This window comes from Mus musculus, chromosome 4 (genome assembly GCF_000001635.26).
Source record: "Mus musculus strain C57BL/6J chromosome 4, GRCm38.p6 C57BL/6J".
Classification (NCBI taxonomy): Eukaryota; Metazoa; Chordata; class Mammalia; order Rodentia; family Muridae; genus Mus; species Mus musculus.
In genome coordinates, this window is record NC_000070.6 from 156,343,888 (window position 1) to 156,352,084 (window position 8,197).

Genomic DNA, 8,197 nt, shown 5'->3' on the forward strand with positions numbered 1-8,197 from the left:
AAGAACTTCTGCTGAAGTCCATTGTGTTCGTACATAATGGCTGTTGACTCATGGTCTGTGTGAGCCATGCAGCAGAAGATTTTCCTTGCGATGTATGCGATGCACATGAATGCAGTCATGGCACCCGAGGGTAGAAAACATGATCGCAAAACAGGTTTTCAAAAATATGTTGATGAAAACTTTTCAGACCTCAGATGTAGAGCCTGAGGCCAGAGTTTTCCCTTTGTATCTAGGGAGCCTGACATAGGAGGAATGGAAAGGAACTGTGAATATAATAAGATCTCCAGACAGCAGTAGCCTTAAAACAGACACATAGGTGCAACTGTGTGTGTGATGTTTTTCTACATCAGAAACGGATTTCACAGCAGCTCCATCTCAGATCCTAGCAGACATGAAGCAGCTCTGCGCTTTCACTATTTCATTTTTGTTTCTGAAGTTTTCTCTCATCTTGTGCTATTTGACTGAACCAAGTTGCTTTTGGAGGATAAAGAAGAGTGAAGATAATGATGGAGACTTGCAAAGGGAATGTCATTTTTACATTGGGGCAATTGATAAACCTATTGAAGATAATTTTTATAATTCAGTTGTAAATTTTAGGTAAGTCATTAACTTTACTTCCTGTGTCAATGACATTAGTTAAAAATATTTAGCTGTATACATAAACTGTGGGTTCTGTTCTCTTCCTCACCATGTAACTTTAAGAACTCCTGAAAATTAATTATATCAATCACTATTTTAATGCTTCAAAGTGTTTCATAGTTTAGTATAGTTTTAATACTTTATGCTCCAATTCACAATGTTGGACAATGTGAAAGTCTGGATTCTCTCTTTTGAGTCTTTGTTGACAATATATGTTGAAAGATATTTCTTCATCTGCCTTGAATTCACAATCCTCAACTTTGTCAAAAACTCAAAATGAAAGACTGCATCACTGCCTATATTCAATTGTCTGCCAACTCCTTATGTATGATTATGCATCTAAATGCCTTCATAAAAGTTTTACCTAATTCTGGTTTCCAACACGTGAACATGCATTGTTTTATTGAAATATTTGTGTATGTGTTGGTCTACTATACCTGGTAAAATGTATAACATTACTTATATACTTGTGAAAATACATATACTTTGCTTTATAAAATAGTCTTTAAATGAGCCTCATCCTGCAATTCTGGATTTGATACTGAATGTGGAAAAAGAATGCTAGTCTCCTATTCTGTTACCAGAATAATCTTTTATCCAATTACATAAATGCACAGGCACAGATTAGGCTTATTATCACTATCAGATAGATGGTCAATAATTATATTATCTACTCAATGAATTTAACATTATTTAGTAGTTACTATGTATTCACAATTCCTTTCCATTCATCCTATGTCATGTGCCCTGGATACATAGGAATATTCTGGCCTTAATCTGTACATCTGACATCCGAAAAGATAAATCTAGGAGAATCATTGTACTTCTTATGGAAAAGAACCTGCCCTCAATGTGGCTTTTAGGTCTGAGATCCAAAGTGTGAGATGTTATCATTTGTGGCTGCAGATCATGAGGGAACGAGTGTTGAAACTTTTAGCTAATCAATGTGCCTGTGACTTTTCTTTCATAAACAAAGGTTTCCTGTCCTTTTCTGTCTTTGGCTCTCATCCCATCTCTCATTAAATTTTTTTTGGTCTGAGAATAAAGAAATCCATTTTTCAATTGGTAGCCACAGTGCACTGTACACTTTGATAGTGATGGTTGCTTCACATTATTATCCTTCTCTCTTAGGTGAGTAGGAATTTTATTTCTGATGTATTCTGAATTTTCCCACACCTCATTTCAAAAATTGTGGAAATTCTTATTGATGACAATTGTTTAAGCCATAATAAGTTTTAAAATTACAAATATATGAGCTGTGTCAATATACTTTTTTGGATTAGAAAGAAAAACTTAGCACTGAACTCTTAATTGAAAAATACAAATTTTATCAAAAGACTATGTTTGGTGGCTTTACTCCTAGAGAGGTAATAGTTCATAATAACAGATGAACTGAGAACAGTGCTGGGGCAGAGAAAAAGGATCTCAAAAAATTAGGAACACTGAGTTATTAAAAGAAATCTGATAAAATTTTTACAAGATAGAAATAGTAAGAACACACTAAAAGGTAATATTAACTTGATGTGTACAAGACCCTAAAGGATAATATTCTGGTCATATGGTATGTTGTATCATTGTGTATATCTTGAAATGGATAAATAAAGCTACATAAAATGGGTCTTAAAATAAGTAGCCTGATTGGTGATATTAACAGTTGAATATATTAAAAGCATCATCTACAAACATAGAAAACAAATACAAAGCATGTTCTAAAATATTATTCATAATTTTCTTCCTGTGAATATAATTAGCATTTTCTTAATGTTTAATTTCAAAGAGATTTTGTTATTTGGAAATATGTAAATTATTCTTACTGATAAAATATTCTCTGTACTAGATATACTCATAATCTTCTTTAAGTAAACTCATTGTTATTCAAGGTACACAGTTATATAATGTGTTTTGAATACTCTCATACTATGTCAGGTGGTATCTAATAAGGGCTTTTGAATATATTTCTTAATGATTCACTGTATAAAATTTTATGCTCCTGTACTATGCTTAATTCCCAAAGAGCATTTTGCATGTTTTGTAATAATTTAGTAGTGAATATTAGACATAGTATCCTCAGTTATGGTATTATTAAATATGCATTAATGATATTTTTAGGGTAAAAAAGTATAGGAATATAAAAGTTGAACAAAATTAAGATATATTATTTGATTATCAAAATATTCAATAATATTGTTTTTTATTTATTATGTATTTTCCTCAATGACATTTCCAATGCTATCCCAAAAGTCCCCCATACACACACCCCCACTTCCCTACCCACCCATTCTCATTTTTTTGGCCCTGGTGTTCCCCTGTACTGGGTCATATAAAGTTTGTGTGTCCAATGGGCCTCTCTTTCCAGTGATGGCCGACTAGGGCATCTTTTGATACATATGCAGCTAGAGTCAAGAGCTCCGGGGTACTGGTTAGTTCATAATGTTGTTGCACCTACAGGGTTGCAGATCTCTTTAGCTCCTTGGATACTTTCTCTAGCTCCTCCATTGGGAGCCCTGTGACCCAACCAATAGCTGACTGTGAGCATCAACTTCTGTGTTTGCCAGGCCCCGGCCTAGTCTCACAAGAGACAGCTATATCTGGGTCCTTTCAGCATAATCTTGCTAGTGTATGCAATGGTGTCAGCGCTTGGAAGCTGATTATGGGATGGATCCCCGGATATGGCAGTCTTTAGATGGTCCATCATTTTGTCGCAGCTCCAAACTTTGTCTCTGTAACTCTTATTCCATGGGTGTTTTGTTCCTAATTCTAAGAAGGGGCTCAGTGTCCACGCTTTGGTCTTCATTCTTCTAGAGTTTCATGCATTTGGCAAATTGTATCTTATATCTTGGGTATACTAAGTTTTGGGCTAGTATCCACTTATCAGTGAGTACATATTGTGTGAGTTCCCTTTGTGATTGGGTTACCTCACTCAGGATGATGCCCTCCAGGTCAATCAATTTGCCTAGGAATCTCATAAATTCATTCTTTTTAATAGCTGAGTAGTACTCCATTGTGTAAATGTACCACATTTTCTGTATCCATTCCTCTGTTGAGGGGCATCTGGGTTCTTTCCAGCTTCTGGCTATTATAAATAAGGCTGCTATGAACATAGTGGAGCATGTGTCCTTCTTACCGGTAGGGACATCTTCTGGATATATGCCCAGGAGAGGTATTGCTGGATCCTCCGGTAGTACTATGTCCAATTTTCTGAGGAACCGCAAGACTGAATTCCACAGTGGTTGTACAAGCCTGCAATCCCACCAACAATGGAGGAGTGTTCCTCTTTCTCCACATCCACGCCAGCATCTGCTGTCACCTGAATTTTTGATCTTAGCCATTCTGACTGGTGTGAGGTGGAATTTCAGGGTTGTTTTGATTTGCATTTCCCTGATGATTAAGGATGTTGAACATTTTTTCAGGTGCTTCTCAGCCATTCGGTATTCCTCGGGTGAGAATTCTTTGTTCAATTCTGAGCCCCATTTTTTAATGGGGTTATTTGATTTTCTGGAGTCCACCCTCTTCAGTTATTTATATATATTGGATATTAGTCCCCTATCTGATTTAGGATAGGTAAAGATCCTTTCCAAATCTGTTGGTGGCCTTTTTGTCTTATTGACAGTGTCTTTTGCCTTACAGAAGCTTTGCAGTTTCATGAGGTCCCATTTGTCAATTCTCAATCTTACAGCACAAGCCATTGCTGTTCTATTCAGGAACTTTTCCCCTGTGCCCACATCTTCGAGGCTTTTCCCCACTTTCTCCTCTATAAGTTTCAGTGTCTCTGGTTTTATGTGAAGTTCCTTGATCCACTTAGATTTGACCTTAGTACAGGGAGATAGGAATGGATCGATTCACATTCTTCTACATGATAACAGCCAGTTGTGCCAGCACCAATTGTTGAAAATGCTGTCTTTCTTCCACTGGATGGTTTTAGCTCCCTTGTCGAAGATCAGGTGACCATAGGTGTGTGGGTTCATTTCTGGGTCTTCAATTCTATTCCATTGGTCTACTTGTCTGTCGCTATACCAGTACCATGCAGTTTTTATCACAATTGCTCTGTAGTAAAGCTTTAGGTCAGGCATGGTGATTCCACCAGAGGTTCTTTTATCCTTGAGAAGAGTTTTTGCTATCCTACGTTTTTTTTTATTCCAGATGAATTTGCAGATTGCTCTTTCTAATTCGTTGAAGAATTGAGTTGGAATTTTGATGGGGATTGCATTGAATCTGTAGATTGCTTTTGGCAAGATAGCCATTTTTACAATGTTGATCCTGCCCATCCATGAGCATGGGAGATCTTTCCATCTTCTGAGATCTTCTTTAATTTCTTTCTTCAGAGACTTGAAGTTTTTATCATACAGATCTTTCACTTCCTTAGTTAGAGTCACGCCAAGATATTTTTATATTATTTGTGACTATTGAGAAGGGTGTTGTTTCCCTAATTTCTTTCTCAGCCTGTTTATCCCTTTGTGTAGAGAAAGGCCATTGACTTGTTTGAGTTAATTTTACATCCAGCTACTTCACAGAAGCTGTTTATCAGTTTTAGGAGTTCTCTGGTGGAATCTTTAGGGTCACTGATATATACTATCATATCATCTGCAAAAAGTGATATTTTGACTTCCTCTTTTCCAATTTGTATCCTCTTGATCTCCTTTTGTTGTCGAATTGTTCTGGCTAGGACTTCAAGTACTATGTTGAATAGGTATGGAGAGAGTGGACAGCCTTGTCTAGTCCCTGATTTTAGTGGGATTGCTTCCAGCTTCTCTCCATTTACTTTGATGTTGGCTACTGGTTTGCTGTAGATTGCTTTTATCATGGTTAGGTATGGGCCTTGAATTCCTGATCTTTCCAAGACTTTTATCATGAATGGGTGTTGGATTTTGTCGAATGCTTTTTCGGCATCTAACGAGATGATCAGGTAGTTTTTGTCTTTGAGTTTGTTTATATAGTGGATTACGTTGTTGGATTTCCGTATATTAAACCATCCCTGCATCCCTGGAATATTCAATAATATTAAGATGTTTGATGTATAAATTGAATTTAAATAAAAATTATAAGGGGAATCTGTTAGGTTTTTCATATGTAGTGTAAGTCATACTCTTTTATATATCTGTGGAATTACATCTCCAAGATTATTTTATAGCAGTCTTACACAATAAGACTGTAATTTAGTTCAAGGATGGCATTCAGCAATAAAACAATGTTTATTTATTTTCATGAAAACGAAATATATTCTATCATAGTTCACAATGTCTATGAATTCTTAAATTGTATTTGTCTTTAAGATCCCTAATATATGAGAATTATTTCAAGACATTTAGACAGAAATTTTGTATATCTTATATTACAAACTACTGCAGTTGAAATTTTATATTTCAAACATCTCCCTTAATCATCACTTTGCCTTGTTTTAGAATTACAGCAAGTGAATATGAGTTTCTTCTGGTAATGTTTTTTGCTTCTGATGAGATCAACAAGAATCCTTATCTTTTACCCAACATAACTTTGATATTCAACATTGTTGGTGGAAACTGTCATGATTTATTGAAAAATCTGGATCAAGCTTATACACAAATAAATGGACGTATGAATTTTGTAAATTATTTCTGTTATTTAGATGACTTATGTGACATAGGCCTTACAGGACCATCATGGAAAACATCCTTAAAACTGGCAATGGACTCTTCAATGCCAATGGTAAGATTATGTGACACTGAATGGGTTAATAAAATTTAATTATATTTACAGGTGCCTAGAAGGAAACTTGAACAGAAAGCATTTGTGAGTATGCTGCTACACACACACACACACACACACACACACACACACGTGTTTATATATATACACGTGTGTGTGTATATATATATATTAAATAATCAGTTCATAGATGTACGGTACATACAGGTAAAACTGTGTTCTAGGAATTTCAGACTTGTCAGGAATAGTCTAGAATCTAATAGGAATAATACATGATATGTATAGTACAATCTTACTGATCTTAACAGGAGTTCTGGAAGGTGGGTAGCATTACTTGTATATGAGTCCAATCATCCTAATAATCATATTCCTCACTGGAAGTTTCTTCCTCTCTTCTACATCCTTTAGGTTTTCTTTGGACCATTTAATCCTAACCTACGCGACCATGACCGGCTGCCCCATGTCCATCAGGTAGCCCCCAAGGACACACATTTGTCCCATGGCATGGTCTCCTTGATGTTTCATTTTAGGTGGACTTGGATAGGACTGGTCATCTCAGATGATGATCAGGGTATTCAGTTTCTCTCAGATTTCAAAGAAGAAAGCCAAAGGCATGGGATCTGTTTAGCTTTTGTTAATATGATCCCAGAAAACATGCAGATATACATGACAAGGGCTACAATATATGATCAACAAATTATGACATCTTCAGCAAAGGTTGTTATCATTTATGGTGACATGAACTCTACTCTAGAAGTAAGCTTTAGAAGATGGGAAGAGTTAGGTGCTCGGAGAATCTGGATCACAACCTCACAATGGGATGTCATCACAAATAAAAAAGACTTCACCCTTAATCTCTTCCATGGGACTATCACTTTTGCACACCACAAAGCTGAGATTCCTAAATTTAGGAATTTTATGCAAACAGTGAACACTGCCAAATACCCAGTAGATATTTCTCATACTATAGTGGAGTGGAATTATTTTAATTGTTCAATCTCTAAGAACAGCAGTAAATTGGGTCATTTTACATTCAACAACACATTGCAATGGACAGCACTGCACAACTATGATATGGCGATGAGTGATGAAGGTTACAATTTGTACAATGCTGTTTATGTTGCGGCCCACACCTACCATGAACAAATTCTTCAGCAAGTAGAGTCTCAGAAAATGGCAGAACACAAAAGATATTTCACTGCTTGTCAGCAGGTAAAGTTTCTTACGTTTCATTATGCTTAGATATATCAATGTGATTTTTTTAAATGGACCCAGAGGAACAACTGTACATTTGTTAGAGATTATTCTTTCAACTCCCCAATGAATCTTTTGCATGGATGAATATCATGCACAAAGATAATATTTAATAAGAGACCATACATTTTTACGAATATCAGTGAGTTTTTGAAAAAGTGTTTCACATTTCACCAAATGAGTTCAAAATTTAGAATAGGAACCAAGACTTTTATCATAAGAGCCTTAAGTGATGACTTAGACTAGAATGTTTTGTTGAAGAATAGTTTCTCAGAAATTGATACATGTGCTGTGGTTAGTATTTAGGCATTTAAATTTACAACATACAAAAACATAAATGACTAAGACTGCACATTTTACTATGTTTATGTTTATTTTATGAGTATGCTGTATGTACATGAAAATAATTTATTTTATTTTCACAATTTCCAGATATTTAGACTTCCCCTTCAGTCTCTCATATACTGCTCCCTTTTTTTTAAAGTATTTTTGACAAGAATCTTCACACAGACACTCACATAGACAGACAAACACATGCTCATATTCATGTACTGTGTTACTTATTATCTAGTAATCATTTTTCTAGCACATTTTATCATCTATCATTAATATGAAGTATATA

General features: G+C 35.4%; 1 pseudogene; it reads left to right on the forward strand.

Moving 5' to 3' along the window:
- The first annotated feature begins 384 nt into the window (after nucleotides 1-384).
- The window catches only part of Vmn2r125, an 11,196-nt pseudogene continuing 3,383 nt past the window's right edge, over nucleotides 385-8,197 (forward strand).